General features: G+C 35.4%; 1 long non-coding RNA gene across 3 annotated transcripts; it reads left to right on the top strand.

Moving 5' to 3' along the window:
- The first annotated feature begins 7,253 nt into the window (after window positions 1–7,253).
- On the top strand, window positions 7,254–25,094 carry LOC140007668 (uncharacterized). Of its 3 annotated transcripts, none has more exons than XR_011815019.1 (5): window positions 7,254–7,886; window positions 10,765–14,982; window positions 15,175–15,235; window positions 23,533–23,608; window positions 24,300–25,094. It is a non-coding gene; the product is annotated as an uncharacterized lncRNA (long non-coding RNA). The 3 variants fall into 3 exon arrangements; XR_011815020.1 differs by having other exon boundaries at window positions 7,254–8,045; window positions 24,310–25,094; XR_011815018.1 differs by having other exon boundaries at window positions 7,254–8,045.
- Window positions 25,095–25,745: the final 651 nt, after the last annotated feature.

Genomic DNA, 25,745 nt, shown 5'->3' with positions numbered 1-25,745 from the left:
TGCTTTCATTTGAGAATGTGTTGGAGAATATTCTGATTGATTTTGATTAACTATTTCTGGTACTCTAGTTTTAAACTTAAAGGTTGAAGAACTTTCTAAGGGAAAATTTGTATCAATTGATTCATAACTAGATTGTCTAGCTAGTATCCAAGAATGGCTTGAAGTTGAAGATCTTTCTCTAAATGAAGAAAATCTCATTAAAATTTTTCCATCAAGTTCTTCTATAATATCTTCTGGATTTGTTTGTTCTATATTTTTTGGTACTTGCAGATTTTGTATTATAAATTAACTAGGTATAGTGATTTCATTCCATTTTAGTCTTTTTGGAGTATAAGTAGTAGGTCTATCTGCATCAACTTGTAATAATGTTGTTTCTTCTTTTAAAGATGGAATCAAAATGAATTTTGGATTTAATTGTGAAGACAAAGGTCTATAATACATTCTGTAAATCACAGCAAAATTCTTTGTATGTTTTTCAAATTCATCACCTTGTAAATGAATATCCAATATTACTGAATTTAAAACATGTGGATCAGTTAAATCTACTGAAAAATTTGGAGCATAATTAAAGTAAATTGGTCTATTACATACATTTGTTTGGATCATAGATAAAAGTGAAGTTTTATATCTTTTAGGTCTTTGGTCTCTTAAAGCTAGATATATAAGAGCATCTACTCCTAGATGGAATAAAGGTTTTACTGCAACTTGGATTAATCCTATATGATTATATCTATACCCTTTACTAGGATACTTTTGAATTGTATTATGATTCAAAAATGGAATGGTGTGATATTCTTCTTGAATAGATAATGTTTCTTCATGAGTTTTAACTGATAAAGCTGTTTTAAAATCTAAGGGGCCTATTCTATAAATATGCTCTATTTTTTCTTTTGGAATAGTCCAATCTGAATTATTTACGGGCATATGATATTCATAACTTTGTACTATATTTGTATGTTTTGAATTAGATCCTATCTTCAATTGTCTAAGAAATGCTGCCATATTATTTAGTCTTTTATCTTAGCAGGAACAACCAAGCCTAAGTGTGGAACATCCTATCCTGGACTTACCAACCGACTTACAAAGCATCAAAGTCTTACCAATGCTAAGATAAGATCTTAAATGAGATATCTAAACATGAATGCATGAATTAGAAATTTAAGATAGGAAATATTTCAAAATAACAATAACTATGGCCTGGCTCTGATACCAAAAACTAGAGCAGAGAGATAGAGCAATTAGGAAGATTAACTTGTGCTAACATGTCAATTAATATTCAATATTCAAGTAAACAAACTCCACTAGAATTCCTGCTACACGTATTTTGTCTTGAAGGTAGTTTAAGGTTTATTCTGCTCCAAAAATCCTAAGAATCTGATGGCTATCATGGGCTGAGAAGATTTTAAGGAGGAGAGTATGACTATCTATGCTTTGACCCTAGAGAAAAATCCCAAGAATATGGCGTTTTGCTCAAAGGGAAGAATAACATGGGTTTTTGAACTCTGATGATGTGCTCCTAGAGAAGAAGGAAAGGAATGAGGAAGAAGATAGAAGAACAATAAATGGCAAAGTGAGAAGAAAAGAAAATTTCTGCTTAATTACAAATCTCTATAGTTCTTTTTTGGTACTCATGAAATTACATTTATGTCCCTATTATATTTGGTTTAGTTTAATTACAACTAGTGTTTGAGGCATACCCTAACATATGTGCAGTTAATAAAAAAATATTTATCAAAATTATCTCTCTATAATACTTTTCTTAATGGTTAAATTATTTTATAATGTAGATACTTATACAGGAAGATGATGGACGTTGAGCAGATTATGTGATAGTTGGAAGCTAGTGTGGAAAAGTGAATGATCTCAACAAAAACTGATTTAAATAGCTCTCTCCTAATTGAAGGAAGTTTTTTCTAATAAACTAGGACAACTTTACCCTTGTCATTAAGGGTACATTAGGAATTTTAAAAAATGACATTATGTGTTTATACCATACAATGATGCTCAAACATTATATATAGTATAAATAACAAACTAACAGTATTGGCAATTGTTCTGTTAGGTTTTGTACATTTCATCAAAAACTAAAGTGAAGTGGAACGGATTTTTTAGTGTAAGGATTTAAGTATTCCATTTTGAAATTTAGGGACTGAAGTGAGATTCTACAAATAATTTGAGTGGACAAAGTGGAATTACCCCTAACAAAAACTCCTCTTAAGGTATAGTCACTTTTGCACTTTGTATCATTTTTTTTCTCACTTTACCCCAAAACTCTCAGTTAATTCTAATATTATGTAATGATGATATTAAAAAGACATTTATACTCGTAAGAGTTAACTATGGTAAATCCCCTTAAAGTATACCTTGTTTGTGTTTTATTCCCTAATGTCATTTTTTATCAATTTGTTTTTTGTTATTAAAATTATTAGTGAACTTTAATATTTAACACCTAGGGCAATTAATATCTACAAAATAAATGTTCCTAACATAATAATAAAAATAATATTTTTACATATATGGTCTCAGTCAAATTTCATTCCATAATTGCACTTTTTTTTAGATTGAGAAGACTATCTTGCTAATTTGACTTAATAATGGGTAAAATTGTTATTAAAAATTAAATATGAAAAATATTTTTAAAGTCTAAAACTGATCGGGATATTATCAGTTTCTTTTGGGAATGTGCATATGTCTAAACTTTTCTTTTAGTAGCTCATTTTTTTCATAGAAGCATACATTTTTTTTTGTTGATAATGCTAAAAAAGAGAAACATGGTTGATTTAGACCTCAAAATTTATAGAGATGCTCTTTCAATACACCATGCTTAGATGCTATTAAAATTTATTTGGATTTCTAAATTTTACTAAAATTTTTTTTATTGCATCTAAACATGTTTCTCAATCATATTTTCATTTTTGCAACCTCCTTGTTATTTTACAAATATCAAATTCTAAAAAGCGCTATCATTCAAAAAAAATTTCAATAATCCTAGTTGCAACTAGGGATGGCAATGCGGGCACCCGTCCCGCGGGGGGCTCTCGGGGCGGGGGGGGGGAATTTTTCCCCCCTCTTAGAAACGGGGCGGGGGACGGGGGAGTATACCCCCGCCCCGCCACCCGCAAAAAAAAAATATATATATATAATTATATATAATATGTAAGTTAATTAGTTATAAACTTATGATAATGATATTATTAGTTAGATGTATTATATAATGTATAGTAGTTTATGTAATATAATTGATATTATCAATTATATGAATAATTATACATGTCTATTAATAAAATTTATTAATTAGTTATACTAAATTTACTAATACATTTTATACTAAATTTCTAATTACACTTAATAGAATAACACTTTTTTCTCAAAACAAAAGCACAAACACAATAATGAATTAGTGATTGCATTTGTACTAAAAGTGAAAACTTGACTATTTTAGTTATATTTATTTCATCATATTGGATTGTATTCAAATAACTTCTGTTTGATTGTTTTTATGAATTTCAATTGTAAAATTACAATGAATAATAATTTGGTGATATGTTGATATTTTAGTACTTGATTATTTATTAAAATTTAATTATAATAAAATTTTATTAACCCCGCGGGGGAAGCGGGGCAAGGCGGGGCGGGGGCGGGGGCGGGGCGGGGCGGGGCGGGGGAGCGGGAGGCGGGGGACGGGGGGAACTAATAGGCAACGGGGCGGGGGACGGGGGAGGGGTCTCCCGCCCCAACCCCGCCCCGTTGCCATCCCTAGTTGCAACTCAAAAGGACTTGAAGTACAAGTTATAATCATAGATCATAACTACAAATCAAGTTTATTACAATTTTAAAACGTCGAGACTTAAATCCACTATTCCTCGTCTCTCTTAGCCGCCGTCCCTGCAAGGAAAACAATTAATGGATGAGTTTACGTACAGTGAGGTCCCAAGCAAGCAATAGTACAAGAAACAAGTATTTGCCAACCAAAGTATCAATTTATAATAACATATGCAAATTCCACAAGTCTCATTAACAACTTTGAAGTAAAATAGCACAATTCACTAAAAGGATACGAGCTCACTATGGAAGCCAATTCACTATTACCGTACTATCCACTGTCAATCGTCCAACGATTTATTTCAATCAATAAGCAATTCAATCATCACTAGCTACAAGGCAATACTCGATTATACCACAATTTCACACATTAGAAAACCCATAAATCTCCCATGGGTCAACCAATCTACGATATCCAAGACTGCCAGCCTATTCGACCAAGTCTATTGTCGGCTCGAATAGGCTGTCTAGCGATGGGTTTTAGGGCCTTGTTCAGCTGACGTGATAAAGTAACATGCACAAGTAACATAACTTTTGGAACATTAACTTTTCAACTCCATTTGGAATAAGGGCGATAAAGTACACCCTTTCCAGCAATAATAGTTTTATACATTCAACTGATTCAAAATAAGTCATCCAAACTATCCATTTTAATTCTAACAATCATAAACTGGTCAAGTATACACCAAGTGTCAATCAAAATCATTCAATCATATATAACAACAGGAACACTCACCGATTGAGGTTCAATTTACACAATGTTTTCGAGGTAGGGTTTTTGACTAAATTCAACTCCTGAAATCCAACATAAGTATTTTTATATATGTAATTATCTCAAATTTTTTATTCTAAGATACTAAAAGGTGTATTTTCTATACTAATCTAATTAACAAGTTTAAATCTTCAAAAATTATGGTTTTGAGTTATAGTTTAGTCCTTAGTATTTTGTTAAACTTTATATATTTATGAAATAACCCCAACTTTTCTGAAAATTTATACTTAGTATTTATAATTTTCAAATAACTTAGCCTTCTAGCTTTGATTAAGTGTTACTTTATTTTCTTTTGTTTTAAAATTCATCATCTTTAGTTTTCTTCTTAATTTAGTATCATAAATTCTAAGGATCTAATTTCGCCTAAGTTCAATAAAACTTTCGTCCCCTTTTATCATTTAAGTTTTCACAACTTTTTTACCCTAAATCAAATATATTTAATATGTATATCATAACAAAAGAAATATGTTATATGTGCGGCAAAATTCCTTTTCCCCTTGTTTTTAAAACCTAACATGCAACCAAGAGACCATAAGCTTCAAATTCTTCCCAAAATCTCAAAATTCCTTCCTTAATCCACTATACACTTCATCCATGTTAAGATAATTGAAATTAATGAGATAGGAAGTGAATTCTTTGTAAGTTTCAACAAATTTCTGGAACAAAATAGGAGGAATTAAAGTTGATCCTTCATGGTTCAACCAGAAATTTTTCCATCTTTGATGTTTCTTTCAAAAATTGATCTTTTCTTGCTTTTATCTCAACAAATTTCACATGCATGTCTAGATTAAGGAAATGGATGATATATGAAGTAAGTTTTTTACCAAAACCAACAAAATTTTTGGAGGTAAAGCTGAAAATTCTCAACTTCATTCCATCGGCCCACATGCAGCATCAAAAATAGAAACTTCAGCAAGGTTTTCTTCACAATTCACATTTATCCTACTTTGATTTAGGTCAAATATTGCATGCATGTCAAGATAAGGAAGTTAGGATGCATGTAAAGTGCATTTTGATACAATACTACAAAATTTTGAGGGAAAAGAACCAAAAGGTTGCAGCTTTACTCTATTCGGTTTCATGTAGCACCTTGAACAGAAAATTTTCAACTTCGATGAACTTTTCCTCAATCAAACTCCTCTTTTCTTGGGGCTAATTCAAGCTAAGATATCATTAACCTAAAGGAGAGGGAAAATGAAGGAAAACTTAGTAGTTTTTACCTCTTGTTCCTCACAGTTTCTAGGCTGGAAAAATTTTTGTTTTCCTCTCCGATTCCTTAGCTAGATGAGTTATGATTTTCTGTTTCTTGGTTGAGGCTCAAGCTTGAAGAAAAAAAAGAAGAAGAGAGGCTGCTGGTTCTCTGGTGGTTTTCTTTCTCTCTTTTCTCTCGGCCACTTTGAAGATTGAAACACTTGGTTCTTTCAAGTTTGAAGAAATGAAGCACTTGATTCTTTTAAGTTTGAAGGAATGAAGCGTGCAAGGGACAAGTGTGATGATACTCGTCATTCATGCTTTTTTTTTTTATCATGCTATTACCACCATAACTTCTTAGTTCTAACTAGTACTAATGTTTTATAGTGTAGGTGATACAATTTCCTAAGGTGTACCTATTTATTCATTTGTTAAAAAGAACTATTGGACGTATAAGTCAATCATTAACAAAAGGAAAAATACAATGTGCACTGATTTTTAAACAGGACACAAAATTTTCACGTTAACATTTTTTTACTCTCATACTTTTTCCCCCTTAAAAGAATTTCATTCTCCAAATTCTCACTTGTGGGTAAAATGTTTTGGGTATTTCTTTCACATCTCTTCTTCCAACTCCCAAGTTATTTCTTTTAATCGGTGATGCTTCAATAAAACGTTGACTAAAGGAATTTACTTGTTCCTTAATTCCTTCACTTTTCAATCCAAAAGTTGCACTGTTCTTTATAGGATAATCATTCATTCATTTCAACATCTTCAGGTTGGAGTATATGAGATATGTCAGGATGATATTTCTTTAGCATTGACAGATGGAACACATCATAGATCTTGGTCAGCTTGACAGATAACTCCAATTGATATGCCACTTTACCCACTCATTGGAGAATTCTAAAGGGTCCCACATATTTCGATTTAAGTTTTCTCCTTTTTCTAGTTTTAATGCTCCCCTTTAATGGTGTAATTTTAAGAAATCCCTATCTTTAACTTTAAATTCCAAATCCTTCGTCTAATTGTGAGAACTCGAGAAAATTACGTGTGTGCTTTGCATTTATTTTATTTACCTTGATATTGAAAATATAACATATAACGAATAAGTAGTTAAATTAAATATCTAATTGAATTTTTATAAAAATTAAGAATTTAGGAATATCCTAGAATGGTGTAAAAAGGAAAATTTATATGAATCAAATATACATATTGTAATTTGAGCCATTTGAATATATTATATAGTTGAATAAGTTACATGACTAGTTAATTTTCTTTAAAACTAAAGTGTGAAAATCTACTACATCAAGGAAATACAAATAAAGTTGGGAGTTAATGCATGAAATAATAAAACTATAGCTCTTAGTAACCAAATAAGTTAAAATGAAACGACCAAACTAACCCTGAAGTTCAGTTAAACCTCCATGCAGCCAGCAAGCAAGCTACCAGATTGCTAACGTAGGAACCGAGTGGAGGAAAATTTTGGAGAGTTGGTCTGAATGGAGAAACCTCGAAGTGTTCAGCACCGAATGGAGAATTAGGAACCGAGTAGCACTTATCCTTTGTCTGCCATTAACAACCGAGAGAAAAAGGAGAAAACTATCTGCTAAATACTTGGGCGGTGGCTGTGAGCAAAAACAAAAATTCAGTTTCCTTCCCTTACCAAACCAACACCGAGAGAAAGACTAAGAAAGCGGCGGCTAACAATCTGCTAAGTCAAGCGGTGGCTGAGAGGAATTAGTTGAAGCTGACTCATTTGTTTGGGCGGTGACAAGAGGAATGAAAGAAACAGCCTCCTTCCTTTCCTGCTTTCTTTCTAAAACAGAATCGAGGGTGTAAAACTGAGAGAGAGGAAAATATTTCTGGTTTCTCGTTGTTTCAGCTTGCCAGCGAGAGAGTGAGGGAGAGAGTTAGACATTTGCTAGCTTCATTCTCCAGCTTGCAACCAAGGGAGTGAAGGGGAGAGTGACCATTCCTTTTACCACTTCAACCGTGAGAGCCAGCCACAAAGCAAGAAGGATCGCAGTTCATCGAGCTAAGAATGGGAGAGAGAAACCAGAATTTTATTTTCCTAACTTAGAGCCATAAGAATCCAGAGGTAAACTACTGTCTTCCTCTTCCATTTCTTCTACGTTTAGCTAGTAGTCTTTTAGACTGAGTTGGAACCAAGTAAAGAAGGAAACTTTCAAGAAAGCAAAGATCAACAAAGCTGGAAATGTCCGTTTGAAGTTGTTATCCGATATTGATGAGCTAAGCTGTAATTTTCTTGTTGTTTCTTATGTTGTATGCACTCTCTAGCCATATATCTTGACATACATACAGATTATATCTTCAAATAAAACCTGTTAAGATGAAATTATGATGAACTGCTGGCTGGAATTCTTAATACAATGAAGGATGATTGCCGATGGGGTAAAGTGGGAAAGAATTTCGGTTTCTGGCCAAAAATTTTGTTGAAACTGGTTAGAACTTGTTTGGTGCACCGTCGGTGACCTTAATCTGACCATGCATGTAATGTTTGAAGTGTTAAAAACAAGAAAAAAATGAACTTTGAAAGCAACACGAAAGCTGGTGAAAGGAAAACTAGAGGAACCGAAGCAGAAATAGTGCAGGCTGCAACTACTGAATTCCAAGGTAAAGAGGTAAGATTTTGTAACAACCACTCACTTATTTAGTATAACGGAATGTATATATGAGCTGCATGTGAATTTAGCAAAGAAAATGGGACCTTAGCTAAGGTGAAACTCTGCTTTGAAGGAGATAAACTGTTGGACAAATTTGAAAGAAATTAGGAACTGTTGTTGAACTTCAGCTCATAAATGATGGAAAATTTGTATATAACCTCTCGATCATCTCATATATTTGAATATGTATGTTGTGTGCTGGACCCTGGCCAAGGAAACTAAGTTTTGTTACAGGATAGTCTTGTTTAGAACTGATAGCTGCTGAAGGAAATCTGGTGCAGGCTGCTATGCACCAGATTTAGCAGTCTTGTACAGACCTGCAATTCCACTCAGTTTTCCTGTAAGTCCCGATCATGGACTGTCCCGTTAGGTTAGGATAACCTACGATAGATTAAGTACCCTTTGCATGAATGATTGAGACCAAAAAACTGAGGAAGAAAAGGTAAGAAAATGTCTAATGATAAACTATGATTTTGCTGGAAATTTTATGACTGCAACCGAAAGAGAAAAGAAAGAACTTTGGCTATCCCCTGCAACCCTTAGCTCTTAAACCTGTGTAGTAAGCTGTAACATCCATAAGCTTCAACAAGAAAGACAGAAACGAGTAGAAACACAACTAAACATTAAGGGAGGAATGACTGCAGGTGAAAGCAGAATGTTGGCCGAGGGAGTGAAGCAGCATGTGCTTCTGTCCGGCCATTTTTGACCCTGAAAATGTGAGAACTGGGTGTCGATGTCTTCATAAGAAATGTAGGTCTATATCTTAGCTTTGAAACGCTATAAAATTCGTCTCAATCCGATAAGTATAGCTCCAGTTATGATCCAAACACCAGAGGGTGGCAAAGCTGCCTTTCTTGTTTCCTGAATGCATTTTTGCGATAATGCTAGCCGTGAGAATCAACTTTTAATCAGCATTTCATCTAATTTCCAGCTCTGTAAGCTTTCATAAATGATAATTACGATTGTTAAATGATAGCTACGATTGTTCTGAGAATTAACAGCTATACCTAGTTCCACGAGTAGAGTTAAACTAAGGCAATTGAGTGAAAAACTCACGATAGTTATATACGTAAAGTGGCCTCTAATTATTTAATATTGTCTTCACAAATATTTTAAGGCTGTAAAATTTGAGCGACTGGTGTAATGGAATAAAATCTAATTACCAAATAACCTAGGGTTTAATTAATTAAAAGGGAACCAATGGAATACTTCTAAGCCTTAATTTTGGAATCTTGAGTGGAATATGATTTAATCCTAAAATAAATATCTTATAAATTATTAACTTAGGAAAACAGGTATAATTCTTAATTAAAACAATAAAGTCAACAAGTTTCAAAATAAAATGATAAATGAATATTGAATATATTATATTTGTACTTTAAAGTCAAACTTGATTTTAATAGTTCAAGTGATAAAGTAAGAACAATAAGTGAACATCTACAAACTATGTATTTGATTTGGAATTATTAACTTGTCTAGAAAGTAGCTATGAACCAGAAAAACTGACTCGAGACTCGAGAGTAATTTATTTGGATATTTGGTGAGTGTTTTTCGAATTTATGTGTTAAACTGCTTATGTGTACCTAAGTGAAATTATGTGACAAATGTGTTTATTATGAATTATTACTAAATGATTCAGTGTAAAGTGTATCTCAATTGTGCCTCGCCTTCTAAATCGAGAGTGTACTTTATCGCACTCGACTTAGTTGAGCTTGAAGGTCGATAATTGACTGAATGTTACTGTAAGTGTGCATGAATGTAAGCCGTATGTGTGCCTCGCCGCATCGGCTGAACTGGGCCCCAAAACCCTCTGTTCAACGGACTATTCGAGCCAGCAAAGGGGTTGGTCCGGTAGGACGGTAGCTTTGGGTAAATGTTTCGGTATACTCGAGTATTACCATGAGGTTGGGAGATCATTGCACTGATTACTGAATGTAAGGGATTGTTTATTGTTTTGGACAACATAAGGGGTGAATTGGGAGAAAGTACAGTGATATTGAAATGAATGTGCAATGATATTGAAATTAATGTACAATGACAGTGAAATGAGTGTCTCTTGACACTAAAATGAATGCTCAATGACATTGAAGTGGCTCTAATACGAGCACCGTATCCTTTTAAAAGTGATTGTTCAGTGAAGTGAAGTGTTTCCTCAATTGCTTAATGAAACTGATTGTACAGTGAAATGTACACTACTTGCTTAACTGTACTGATTTAAGTGCTTATTGATTGTTGCTTGCATGAAAACCTCACGGGCATAAACTCACCCTTTTAGCTTTGTTTTCCTTACAGGAGTCGAAGATTGAAGAGTGATTGGATTGAACTAGAAAGTTATTTTGGGAAGATTCGTTATTCTGTGTATATAGTGTAGTCATGGTCTCTTTTGAATTTTAAGATGGTTGAATTTTTGTTTGAGTTGGTGTGATATTAAGATTGGATATTTAGAGCAGGTATTTTGTTTCTTTTATTGGACAAATTTATGTTTCAAACTAATTGGAGATGTACTTAAGAGTGAATGTTCAGTTGTCCAATGGTAATGTTATCTCTGAAGTTAAAGTGAGTGAGTGAGTTCTGGCGAGAGTCAAGCAGGCGATCTGCTAACTTCTAGGGTATGCCCTAGGAGAAGGTGGGGTCATCACACTGATTGTCAGCATAACTCTTTTGTCGACTGAGCGGTTTTGAATCCTTTGGCAAGTCAATTTTACTTTCTCATATGCCTCTTCAACCCATGAAACTTTTTCTGGGCTTATAATCTTTCTTTCCCCTATTTCATCCCAATAAATCGGAGATCGGCACTTCTTCCCATAAAGATCCTCATAGGGCGCCATTTGGATGGAAGAATGGTAGTTGTTATTATGGGCAGACTCAATTAGTGTCACATGCTGATCCCAATTTCTTCCAAAATCCATCATACATGACCTTAACATATCTTCAAGAGCCTGAATAGTTCTTTCGGACTGTCCATTAGTTTGTAGATGATAGGTTGTACTAAAACTTAGTTTAGTGTCCAAAGCAATTTACATTTGTTAGTTTGTAGATGATAGGTTGTACTAAAACTTAGTTTAGTGCCCAAAGCAATTTACATTTGTTGCCATAATCGAGATATAAATCAGAGATCTCTATTCAAAATTATACTTACAAGTATCCCATAGCCTAACAATCTCATCTAAATACAATTTGGCTAATTTCTCAAGGGAATATCTCATGTTCACAGACAAGAAGTCTGCCGATTTGGTTAATCGATCAACTATGACCTAAATTCCTTCATGGCCTTTTTAGGTATGTGGAAATTCTGATACAAAATTCATAGTAACATGCTCCTATTTCCACTCCGGTACTTCTAAGAGTTTCAATATTCCTGCTAGTTTTAGATATTCTGTTTTAACTTGCTGACAAGTAAGAGAGGTTTGAACATACTGAATAAATTCTTTCTTCATATTATCCCAACAGTATAACCATTTCAAATCTTGGTACATTTTGTTACTGTCGGAATGCCCCGTATATTTGGAACGGTGAGTTTTCTCTAGTATTTCTCATTTTAACCCTTCATCTTTTGGTATAATTATTTGATTTTGAAATCTTAGTACTCTTTCTGTCCATATACCAGAGTCAGGTAACTATCCTCCTTAGACCTTCTCTTGCCATTTTTGCAAAGTAGGATTTCGCTTTTGTGCATCCTTAATACGACAGCAATGGTTGTACAATAATATTTCCAAAAATCACTTTTTGACAATTGAGTCGAGAATTCCATCTACTAATTTCTTCCAACAAGCCTCATTCTTTAACCATCATTCTTGCCATTCGAACTTTTCTACTAAGAAGATCCACCACTATATTGGCTTTTCCAAAATGATAATTAATGGTACATTCATAATTCTCTAAGAATTCCATCCACCACCATTGACGCGGGTTCAAATCTTTTTTGAGAAAACAAGTATTTAAGACTTTTGTGATCAGTATATATCTCACAAATCACTCGATACAAGTAATGTCTCCATGTTTTAGAACAAACACGACAGCGGCTAACTCCAGATCATGCGTTGGGTAGTTTTGTCATAGGGTTTTAGTTTTCGGAAGGCAAACACAATTACTTTTCCTCCTTGCATCAATACACACCCTAATCCTTCTCGGGATGCATCTGTATATACTGCAAAACTATCCTTCCCATTCGATAGTGCCAAAATAGGTGCCATATTCAACTGTTTTTTGAATTCTTGAAAACTAGCTTCACACTTGGCATCCCATAAAAACTAAACATGTTTTTAGATCAATTTGGTTAGAGGTCCAACAATTTTAGAAAAGTCCTGACTATATAGATGATAGTGCTCTGCTAAACCCAAGAAACGACGGATTTTAGGAGGATTTTCTAGCCATTTCCAATTAACGATAGCCTCTATCTTACTTGAATCCACGGTGATTCCCTCCTTAGAAATGATATGCCCTATGTGAGGACTCATATTTTATTTTACTTTAGTCTATTTTATAGTTATTTTGCCTTAGTGTTATTTAATTTTCACTATTTTGCATGAATTTTTCTTAAATTAAGCTTTTACCGTGCGCGCGTCAAAAGTTTTTTGAAAGTCGCACCGGCGCGACTAATTGGAGATTTGAGGATTTAGTACTAAACTAGTAAGTATAAGTAATTGCAATGTTAGAGGAATTACCTTGGAGAATTAGTGTATAAGTGTAGCAAACAAGAGAGAAAGTGTTAGTGCAATACATTATTGATCCACTATTGAAAGTTGACTTTTTACACAAAACTTATGGTTACTTTTCCTTCATTCTTCCTCCACAAGAATCAAAACACAAACACTCCCTCACTCTCTCTCATTTTCGGCCGAACCAAGGGAAAGAAAAGGGGAAGAGAAAACTTCATCTTCTAGCTTCAAACTTGCTTGAAATCATCATCCAAACCACACAACTCTTGGAATTTGGCTCTAGTTAGAAGGAAGGTGCAAGCTTGTGGTGTTTTTTGGTGAAAGTGTTGGTGAAAATCTTACCTTCATCTAGGGTTCAAGAGCTTGAAAGGTAACCACATCATCCTCTTTTGCTCTTTAAATTTTACTAAGATTAGAGGTTGTATTTCATGAGTTTGAAACCCTAATCAAGAATCTAGGCTAGTGGACTTGAGGAAGACTTTTATTTCTTGCTTTACATCTAAGCTAGTGGTCTTGAGGTGGCCTTTTGGTAGCTGACTTGAGGTTATTGCTTGATTGTTGTTGTTTGTGTGATAAATGACTTGGTTTTGGCTTGATAAGAGGAGAGGAAGTTGGAAGAAACTTGTTGCCTTGCTTGAATTTCAAATTTTTGTTACTTATATGGCTGCTAAAATGCTCATTATATGTTGTGTTATGTATGTGGAAATTGTCTTTCAAAAGTCATTTCAATTGGTTGTATAAAACTTGGGTTTTGAAGAAAGGAACAAATCTGGGAATTAGCTATCAGGACAGCCAACCAAGGGCACTTTGTCTGACCATAAATCTTTTAAAAAAGTCAAAATTGAGTGCCATTTCCCGAACTAGACACCAATAGCTTTCAAATGGTATAAGATTCCCCTGCTGGTTAGTTTTGAGTAAGCCGTAACAAATCGGCAAAGTGGACTGACCTATTTTATCTGTTTGTCCGAGAGAAAATGGGAAACTGTATATTGTGGCTCAATTTCGTCTCACTTGTGAAAAGATTTTCAAAATGATATCTTCTGATGTATTGTAGCATTTTGAATATAGTTTCTAACGCCATAAACCATTCTCAATTTGGACTTGTGTAGAGTTAGATATGGTCTGATTTCAAATTTGTGTCAAAGCTGAAATCTGGAAAATTGTTGAACAGGTTGTGAAATCCAGCCATCTTCAAACTGTTGTATCTTGCTGTTCAAAAATCCAAATTTAGTTCTGCTTTTTGTGTTTGAAACTTGACTTGAAACTCTTACTGTGTTTTCATACCTGTGAATTTTGCCGAATTTTCAAACTTTGCTGAAAAACAAGAACTGGTTCTGCCCTGTCTTCATGAAACAGTAACTTTGAACTGAAATTCGAATAATTTCTGATTGGGATTTCGGAAAAGTGTTTTCCACAAAGTTTTAGTACTTTGAATCTTGTTTCCAATGGTATAATGTTTTTCATTTTTGGACTTACCAAACTCAAGATATGATTTTTCAAGTGTTGTCATCCAAAGCTGGAATTTCTGGTTTCCCATGAATTGAACATTTTAAGAATTTCCAATTCCCTTTTTTAGATTGATGGTTCATTTTAAACTCGATTTCATGAATGATATGAGTTCACTTGAGACTTTAAATCCTCATTTTTGAATCTCGATTTTCGATGATTAAAACTCTTTTGAGGCATTGTCTTAAGTTTTAATCAAGTGCATTTTCTTCCTTGAATGTTAAGTGGTATAGAGTATACGTGAGTGATGGATGGTCACTATTTCTTCAGGTGCTCAAGAGGGATTCGAAAGGAATTCCGCTGAGGAACTTTAAAGGAATTATTTGCTCACTTGCTTTTTGAACCGGTAAGTGTCAAGTGCATGACTTGTTGCTACATACTTGAATTGTTTCTTGTTAATTAAGTGATTTGGACTTGTCGAGACGAGTGTGTACTTTATCGCACTCGTTCTCTTTTACTTAACTAGATAATTGACTTGCGTGAACGTGACTTGATAATTGAATTGCGTGAACTTGACAAATTGTACTTGTACATCTAGGGACGCCCAAAACTCATTGACTAATCTTACGACTCGAGGCGGCATGGGCTTGGTCGAGAAGGTTGGTGAATCATGAGAAAATTATAAAGTTTGATCTTTTGAGATCTTACTTGGCATACTCGTGTAGTATAACTCTTTCGTATGTGTTTGGTTACGGATCCAAGAGGGTGAAATGGTGGATAGAGGTAGTAAGCGGGGTTTCTATGGACTTGCTACCTACCCGATTGATGGAGTATTATCACATGGAGATATTGGATCAACTCTTGGCAAAGCAATGGAAATTTAGCTCCTGAGAGCTCCCATATCCATATTGATTGTGCTTAATTGTTAATTGTGGACTACATGAATGTTATGACTATTTTCTGATACAAGTGTTATTGCTATTTGAACTTATTTGTTTGCATGCCTTTCTTGGCCTTATGATTACCTTATGATTAGAATTTGGATGTAAATAGTTTAGTCAACTTTGGATGGTTGTATTTTTGGAAAAATTGATGTACCTTTTGGAAACTTGTGATGTAAGACTTGAATGGTTATATAAGGAAGCGATTTTTCTTTATATTGACTTTTGTTATTGGTTGATTACCTTTAAGTTTATCTTTGATTCGTATTGAACCCTGGCGAGAGTTAGGCAGGCGTTTCGCCGATACCCTTGGGTTCGTCCTAGGGAGAAGTGGGGGCGTCATAGTTGGTATCAGAGCCTAGGTTTAGAGACCTATTTGGGAGATATTTTAGAGGCTTTACTCTTGAGAATAGGAATGAGATAACTTAGTTATGCCTTAAGTTGATGTTTGAGTGAATTAGTGACTTTAAGTTTCTAACCATGAGTTTTGTGGTTATTTTGTGGGAATGGAGAACGGTAATGGGGTCATATGGCTAATGGTAACAGAAATGCTAATGATCATGTGGAGTCTCTTAGGCCTATTCGATATCGAGTACTTGGTGGAGGATCTCATGTCCGATACTCACCTGCCTCTAGGTTCCCTCGTTGTCCCTGTAGGGAGACGCATGCCTAACCTAATGATCTAGTGCTGTCCACTGATGATAAGCGCCGACAGCTATTGATTTCTAATAGGGCACTACTGGAGTAGATTGAGGAGCTGAGGACTATAGTGGAGGTCCAGGGTGCTATGATCTTAGAGATGGAGGGGACAGTGATCGATGAGTAGACTAAAACTGAGACCGCTCGTGACCAAGTTCAGAGGACTAGGGCTCGACTAGTTAGGGTAGTCGATGAGGTCCATGAGCGAGCCGTTGGAATTTTAGCTGACACCACCATGCTGATAGATGAGGTGGTAGGCAGAGTTCAGAGTTCAGCTCATGAGGGCCCGTTTGAGGAGGAACCTTTTGAGTAAGACCCAGAGGAGGACCCAGAGAAGGAGATCCAAACTAGCGGTTCTGCTGTGAACTAGGTTAGGAATGTTGAATCTTTTGACTCTTTTGTAATTGGGATTAGCTGGGTTGATACTTGTCAAACTCGTGACTTTTACTGCATGACTGATTGTACTTTTATGGCACATGTGTGCTATGTTTTTATAAATGCCCCATGACTTGCTAATTATATGAACATTGAAATGTTAATATATGTTAGTTATTGTTATTTCAAATGCTTTTCGTGTTGACTTTGCCTTTAAGTATTTTCTCGCATAATTGTTTCTATTCTTGCATTTAGATATAATTAAAACTATGGACGGCCGAAAAAGTGGAAGGGGCCGAGGGCGTGGGATCAAGCAATCCCAAGTTCAAGGAGATGATCAAGGGTCAGCAACTGGGCCGAGTCAAGAGCAAGTAAACAAAGAAAATAACCAAGTGGCTACTGTCATTCACCATATGACGGATATTTTAGAACGGTTAACAGAGCGATAGGGTCCAAGACCTGTTAACCAACTTGGGGCTCAGGAGAGAGGAGAGGATAGAGCCTTGGAGTGATTTTTAAAATTTGCTCCGCCTAACTTCATTGGAGAAGTTGACCCCGAGTTAGCGGAGAACTAGTTGGAGAGATTGACCAATATATTCGCTGCCTTAGATTATATTGAGGAGGGGTAAGTGAACTTTGCTGCTTTTCAATTTGAGAGTGCAGAACATGCTTGGTGGAACGTGATAAGGGAAAAATGGGAAAGAGCGCGGATCCCTTGGACTTGAGAAAACTTTATAAGAGAGTTTAATGAGAAATTTCTCCCGCCTTTGATTCAAGAGAAACGGGAGGACGAATTTATAAAGTTGAGACAGAGGGCTTCTAGCGTGGCCAACTATAAGGAGTGATTCACTAAACTTTCTACGTACGCTCCGGAATTGGTTGCCACTGAGCGGAGAAGGATAAGGTGATTTGTACAAGGATTTAATGTGGAGATTCAAGAGCAGCAGACTAAATCTCTGCGTTCACTGAAACCCTAGAGAAAGCGCAGAGAGTTGAAAGTGCAACGCTACAAGTTAGAGATTTCCATGCCAAGAAAATGGGCTCTCCTAGTCACCCTCCTGGACAAGCAAGTAAGAGTGCCCCACCTCCTAAAATAAGAAGAGAAGCGGGAGGAGTAAGGACTGCTGGAGCACCAAGAGGGTATTATCAAGAGGAGGCCGCAATGACCAAGGTCAAGCGAGAGAAACACCTTCTGGTGGTTAGGCCGTGGCTCCTCAAGTAGTTTGTGGCTACTGTGGTAAGCCTAGCCACACGTAGAATGAGTGCTAGAAGAAATTGGAAAAGTATCTGTATTGTGGCAGTACCGAGCACCAGATCTCAAAATGCTCAAATATACCAAAAGAGGAAGGTAGTATCCAAAAGCCAGAGAAATCGGCATCTAAATAATCTAGTGCTGGAGGGAGTCGACCTAAGGTACCGATTAGGGTTTATGTATTGGACCATCAACAGATTCCCAATTCCACTGAGGTAGTTGAAGGTACGATTCCTATCTTCCACCGTTTAACTAAGGTTTTAATTAATCCTGGTACGACACACTCTTTTGTAAATCCTAAATTCATGAGTGGGGTAGAAGTGAACCCGATTAAATTACCTTATAACTTGGAGGTTAGAACACTTACTGAAAATCAAAGTCTGATTGCTAATTTGGTGTATAGAAATTGTGAGATATGGGTTGGAGAGCGAAAATTATTGGCCGATTTGATGAGTCTAACTATTAAAGGGTATGATATTATCCTAAGAATGGATTGGTTAGTGTGCTACCATGCTCAGTTGAATTATAAGATAAAAATGGTAGAGTTATGTATTCCGAGAGAGGTGACCCTAAAATTGGATGTAAGGGGTAGACTAACCTCATCTGCTCTTATTTCAGGAATTCAAATTAGAAAGATATTGAGTAAGGGAGCTCAAGGGTATTTAGCTTTTCTTATAAATACTCTTAGTGATAAGGTGAGATTAGAAGATAATTGCCAGTGGTTAAGGAGTATCCAGATATTTTTTTCGAGAAACTAGAGTCTTTACTACCAGAAAGAGAGATAGCCTTTAAAATTGATGTGACTCCAGGAGCAGCACCTATCTCTAAGACACCCTATAGAATGAGTCTAACTGAATTGAAAGAATTGAAGTTGCAATTGCAAGATTTGCTAGAGCCAAACTTTATAAAAGAAAGTGATTCTCCGTGGGGAGCTCCTGTGTTGTTTATTAAAAAGAAAGATGGGAGTTTAAGGTTGTGCATAGACTACCGAATCTTGAATAATGTTACCATTAAGAATAAGTACCCTTTACCCCACATTGATGAATTGTTTGACCAATTGTAAGGGGCGATAGTATTCTCAAAATTGGATCTTAGGCAGGGTTATTATCAACTGAGAATTTTGAAAAAATATATACCTAAGACTGCTTTTAATTTGAGGTACGGGCACTTCGAGTTCGCAGTGATGCCGTTCGAGTTGACTAATACTCCTGCAGCTTTTATGAATTTAATGCACCGAATCTTTAAGATTTATCTAGATCAGTTTGTGGTGGTGTTCATTGACAATATACTGGCGTATTCTGAGACTTTGGAGGATCATGAGAAACATTTGAGGATTGTCTTGCAAACCTTGAGGGAACATCAATTGTATGGTAAGTTTAGTAAATGTGAATTTTGGTTATAGGAAGTAACTTTCTTAGATCATATAATTTTCAAGGAAGGAATTAAGGTGGATCCGACCAAAGTTGAAGTAGTTTCTAAGTGGAAACAACTGGAAAACCCTACTGAAGTTCGAAATTTCTTAGATTAGCAGGGTATTATCAAAGGTTTATCAAAGATTTTTCTAAGATTGCGGGACCCATGACTGAGTTAACTAAGAAAAGTGGGAGGTTTATGTAAAATTCTAAGTGTGAAGAAAGTTTCCAAGAGTTAAAGAAATGTTTGACAAGGGCATCTATGTTAGCTTTACCTAATGGAAATGATAGTTTTGTGATTTATACAGATACTTCAAAAGAAGGCTTGGGGTGTGTATTGATACAAAATAAAAGGGTGATTGCGTATGCCTCTAGAAAATTAAAGCCTTACGAGAGAAATTATTCAACTCATGATTTGGAGTTAGCGGTTGTAGTATTTGCATTGAAGAAATTGAGACATTACCTATATGAGGTGACGTTTGAGGTTTTTACAGATCACAAGAGTTTTAAGTACTTGTTCTCCCAAAAGAGTTAAACTTGAGACAGCGGAGATGGGTGGAGTTTTTAGAAGATTATGATTACACGATTAATTATCACCCAAGGAAAGTTAATGTGGTAGCCGATGCTTTGAGTCGTAAAGTGCAAGTGGCTGGATTGATGATTAAAGAATTTCACTTGTTGGAAGAGGTTAGTATTTGGAGCTCTCGTCTTGAACCAAGAAAGGTAATCCTTGGGAATATTGTCGTGAAATCCATTTTGTTAGATCGTATCAAAGAGGCATAAGAAAAGGATTCAAAGGTGCAAAAGTGGTTGGAAAAAGATAAAAAGGAGGAAAAGTCAGATTTTAATTTGGAAGTAAATGGTGTACTAAAATTTCAGAATCGCATAGTAGTGCCAAATGATGAACGGATAAAAAGGGAAATTTTGGAGGAACCTCATCGTTCTAAGTATACGGTACATTCTAGAGGAAATAAAATGTACCAAGACTTGAAGAGCCTGTATTGGTGGGAGAATATGAAGAAGAAAATTGCTCGATTTGTCTAGACTTGTTTGATTTACCAGTAGATTAAAACCGAGCATCAGAAATCATCTGACCTATTGCAACCTTTGGAGATACCCAAGTGAAAGTTGAAAAATATCACCGTGGACTTTGTATCTGGATTACCAAGGACACAAAGATGTCAAGATGCCATTTTGGTGATAGTGGATAGACTGACCAAGTCTGCTTATTTTCTGTCGATTAGTATGAAGTACTCATTGGAAAAACTAGCTAAACTATATTTGGATGAGATTATAAGCCTACATGGGATACCAGTAAGTGTTGTGTCTAATTGAGACCCTCGGTTTGTTTCTCGGTTTGGCAGAAGATGCAAGAAATGCTATGAACTAAATTGAGTTTTAGCACTACCTACCATCCCTAGACTGATGGACAATCAGAGAGGACAATTCAGACCATTGAGGACATGTTGAGAACCTGTATTTTGGATTTTGAAAAGAGTTCGAGTAAGTACTTGATATTAGTGGAATTTGCTTACAATAATAGCTTCCATTCATCCATTCAAATGACTCCTTATGAGGCTCTTTATGGCCGGAAGTATAGATCTTCAATTTGTTGGGATAAAATAGGTGAAAGAAAAAACTTAGACCAACTGCAGTGCCATGGGTTGAGGAGGCGTATGAAAAGGTGAAATTAATACGCCAAAAGATTCAAACAGCTCAGAGCAGTCAGAATAGTTATGCAAATAACTGGAGGAAGGATTTGGAGTTTGTGGTTGGAGATCAAGTCTTTTTTAAGATCATTTCTCTAAAAGCAAGTTTGATGGTATAGAGAGGAAAGAAGTTGCAACCAAAATTTGTAGGACCTTATAAGATTCTTTAACATGTGGGAAACGTAGCCTATAAGTTGGAACTGTTACCAAGTTTGTTTCGAATTCATAACATTTTTCACGTGTTTATGCGCAAGAAGTATCACCTAGATCCTTCTCATATACTGCAACCAGAAAATATTGAGATTGACGAGGTACTGACTTATGAGGAGAAACCAGTGAAAGTTTTGGATCGTAAGGTGAAAGAATTGAGGAATAAGCAAATCCTTTTGGTAAAAGTTTATGGAGGAATCACGGGATAGAGGAAGCAATTTCGGAGGTAGAAGAATAGATTCGAGAGAAATATCCAAACCTATTTCTAAATCAAGGTATGAATTTCGTGGACGAAATTCTTTTAAGGGGAGGAGAATATGAGGACTCATATTTTGTTTTACTTTAGTTTATTTTATAGTTATTTTGCCTTAGTGTTATTTAATTTTCACTATTATGCATGAATTTTTCTTAAATTAACCTTTTACCGCGCGTGCGTCGAAAGTTTCTTGAAAGTCGCACCGGCACGACTAATTGGAGGTTTGAGAATTTAGTACTAGACTAGTAAGTATAAGTAATTGCAATGTTAGAGGAATTACCTTGGAAGATTAGTGTATAAGTGTAGCAAACAAGAGAGAAAGTGTTAGTGCAATACATTATTGATCCACTATTGAAAGTTGACTTTTTGCACAAAACTTATGGTTACTTTTCCTTTATTCTTCCTCCACAAGATTCGAAACACAAACACTCCCTCACTCTCTCTCATTTTCGGCCGAACCAAGGGAAAGAAAAGGGGAAGAGAAAACTTCATCTTCTAGCTTCAAACTTGCTTGAAATCATCATCCAAACCACACAACTTTTGGAATTTGGCTTTAGTTAGAAGGAAGGTGTAAACTTGTGGTGTTTTTTTGGAGAAAGTGTTGGTAAAAATCTTATCTTCATCTAGGGTTCAAGAGCTTGAAAGGTAACCACATTATCCTTCTTTACTCTTCAAATTTTACTAAGATTAGAGGTTGTATTTCATGGGTTTGAAACCCTAATCAAGAATCTAGACTAGTGGACTTGAGGAAGACTTTTATTTCTTACTTTACATCTAGACTAGTGGTCTTGAGGTGGCCTTTTGGTAGCTGACTTGAGGTTATTGCTTGATTGTTGTTGTTTGTGTGATAAATGACTCGGTTTTGGCTTGATAAGAGGAGAGGAAGTTGGAAGAAACTCATGAGGAGAGCTGGCCGAAAACTGCTGCTTGTTGCCTTGCTTGAATTTCAAATTTTTGTTGCTTATATGCCTGCTAAAATGCTCATTATATGTTGTGTTATGTGTGTGAAAATTGTATTTCGAAAATCATTTGAATTGGTTGTATAAAACTTGGATTTTGAAGAAAGGAACAAATCCGGGAATTAGCTATCAGGGCAGCCGACCAAGGGATATTTGTCTGACCATAAATCTTTGTACAAAAGTCAAAATTGAGTGTCGTTTGTGACATTTGAAACTAGACACCAAGAGCTTTCAAATGGTATAAGATTCCCCTGCTGGTTCATTTTGAGTGAGTCGTAGCAAATCAGTAAAGTGGACTGACCTGTTTTACTTGTTTGTCAGAGAGAAAATGGGAAACTGTTTCTTGTGGCTCAATTTCATCTCACTTGTGAAAATATTTTTAAAATGATGTCTTCTGATGAATTGTACCATTTGGAATCTAATTTCTAACGCCATAAACCATTCTGAATTTGGACTTGTGTAGAGTTAGATATGATCTGATTTCAAAACTATGTCAAAGCTGGAAACTGGAAAATTGTAGGTTGTGAAATCCAGCCATCTTCAAACTGTTGTATCTTGCTGTTCAAAAATCCAAATTTAGTTCCGCTTCTTGTGTTAAGCTTGGCTTGAAACTCTTATTGTGTTGTAAATTTCAAAGGTTAATTTCATACCTGTGACTTTTGCCTAATTTTCAAACTTTGCTGAAGAACAAGAACTGGTTTTGCCCTGTATTCATGAAACAGTAATTTTGAGCTGAAATTCGAATGATTTCTGATTGGGATCTCATAAAGGTGTCTTCTGGAAAGTTTTAGCACTTTGAATCTTTTTTTTGAATGGTATAAAGTTTTCCATTTTTGGACTTACCAAACTGAAGATATGATTTTTCAAGTGTTGTCATCCAAAGCTAGAATTTCTGGTTTCCCATGAATTGAACAGTTTAAGAATTTCCAGTTCCCTTTTTGAGATTGATAGTTCATTTTAAACTCGATTTCATGAATGATACGAGTTCACTTGAGACTTTAAATCCTCATTTTTGAATCTTGATTTTCAATGATAAAAACTCTTTTGAGACATTGTCTTAAGTTTTAAGCAAGTGCATTTTCTTCCTTGAATGTTAAGTGGTATATAGTATACGTGAGTGATGGATGGTCACTATTTCTTCAGGTGCTTTAGAGGGATTCGAAAGGAATTCCGACGAGGAACTTTAAAGGAATTATTTGCTCACTTGCTTTTTGAACCGGTAAGTGTCAAATGCATGACTTGTTGCTACATACTTGAATTGTTTCTTGTTAATTAAGTGATTTGGACTTGTCGAGACGAGTGTGTACTTTATCGCACTTGTTCTCTTTTACTTAACTAAATAATTGACTTGCGTGAACGTGACGTGATAATTGAATTGCATAAACTTGACAAATTGTACTTGTACATCTGGGGATGCCCAAAACTCATTGACTAGCCTTGCGACTCGATGCGGCATGGGCTTGGTCGAAAAGGTTGGTGAATTATGAGAAAATTATAAAGCTCGATCTTTTGAGATCTTGATTGGCATACTTGTGTAGTATAGCCCTTTCGTGTATATTTAGTTACGGATCCGAGAGGATGAAATGGTGGATGGAGGTAGTAAGCGGGGTTTCTATGGACTTACTACCTACCCGGTTGACGGAGTGTTATCACGTGGAGGTATTGGATCAAGTCTTGGCAAAGCAATGAAAATTTAGCTCCTAAGAGCTCTTGTATCCTTATTGATTGTGCTTAATTGTCAACTGTGAACTACATGAATGTTATGGCTATTTTCTGGTACAAGTGTTATTGCTATTTGAACTTATTTGTTTGCATGCCTTTCTTGGCTTCTCTAAGCGTTAACTGTCAATCTCAGTTCTTAGCTTTTGATAATTACAAAATAAATGAATGTTACTAATATCTCCTTAAAGACCTTTTCAGAAATGAAGCAAATCAGGTTCAAAGATAAAGGTGTTGCTGAAGCTGTCGGACGCACGTAAAGACTGAATCGGACATCCGACAATCATTGAACTACTTCGGACGCATGAAAAACTCCATCACCGGACATTCAAAAGAATCAAAATATTTTCCTAAACTTACTGACCTCGATCGGACGTAAAATATTAGAGCACAGGACGTCCGATAATCTGCGCAACACTTCGGACGCAGAGCATTGGAAGTACCGAACATCCAAAAGGATTGAAGCAAAATTCTCAATTTTATTATCTACTTTCGGATGCAAACTATGAAGGTACCAGATGTCTGAATGAATTAAAGAAAATCTCTTTTGATCACTGGACGTCCGACACCACAAACGGCTTGTTGACTCTTCAGCTGCCTTCTATCCATTTGAAGCATTAATGAAGGAACTTTTTGGTCTCATATAAATAATGCAAAGTCAACCACTTTGGAATACTTTTGCACATTGAGACTACAAAAGATCTCGAGCAATTTTAGTGAGAAAATCCTCTTCAAAGAAGATTTGTACTCTTAGTTGTGTGGATTTCGAATAAGCTTTTCTTGTGTGAGAAAATTACTTCAATAGTGTAGTTTTGTGAGGATTATTTGAGTGATAGTAAAACTTCCTAATTTGACCAAGTGTGGCTTGGACAAGGAGGAAGTGATCCTTCTTTTGTACACAAAGATTGGTTATAATTGATCAACTTGAAGAAGTTTGCTCTATAAAGTAATACTCAAACTCAAGAGGAGTTTGGAATTCGATTTGCTATTCTATCTCTTTCAATTACTATCTTGCAATATAAATTGTTTATCTCTTCTACTCACAAACATTTGTGCTTTCTCATTATTTGTTCTATTGTGTGTCATTTAGAAAAGAGGGTAAATTTTACATTGGGCAAAAAGAGTCTCATAACTTGGTTAGTTTTTAAATTACCTAATTCACCCCCCTTAGGTTGTTTTCAATCCTTTCAATTGGTATCAGAGTTTGGTCTTTTAGAGATTAAATTCAATCGGCTTGGGAGTAAAAATGACAACTAACAATGCCATATTTTTTGAAGGACAATCTGTTACTAGGCCCCTAATGTTTAATGGATCCAATTATGTGAGTTGGAAGGAAAGAATGATTATTTTCTTGCAATCTATTGATATTGAACTGTGATTTATTATTAATGAAAGTCCATTTGATACCTCTGCAATTGATGATGCCACTAATAGACTAAGACCAAAAACCAAAAACGAGTTGACAGCTGAGGATAGAACCCATCTCATCTCGAATGCCAAGGCTATGAATGTATTGTATAGTGCTTTAGATTCAAATGAGTCTATTAGAGTCAAAGGTTGTAGATCTGCAAAAAAAATTTGGGATAAATAAGAGAGATCCATGAAGGGAGTGAAAATGTAAGAGAATAAAAGAAATC

Source organism: Coffea arabica, chromosome 5c (assembly GCF_036785885.1).
Source record: "Coffea arabica cultivar ET-39 chromosome 5c, Coffea Arabica ET-39 HiFi, whole genome shotgun sequence".
Classification (NCBI taxonomy): Eukaryota; Viridiplantae; Streptophyta; class Magnoliopsida; order Gentianales; family Rubiaceae; genus Coffea; species Coffea arabica.
This window is presented reverse-complemented; position numbering and strand designations above follow the sequence as displayed.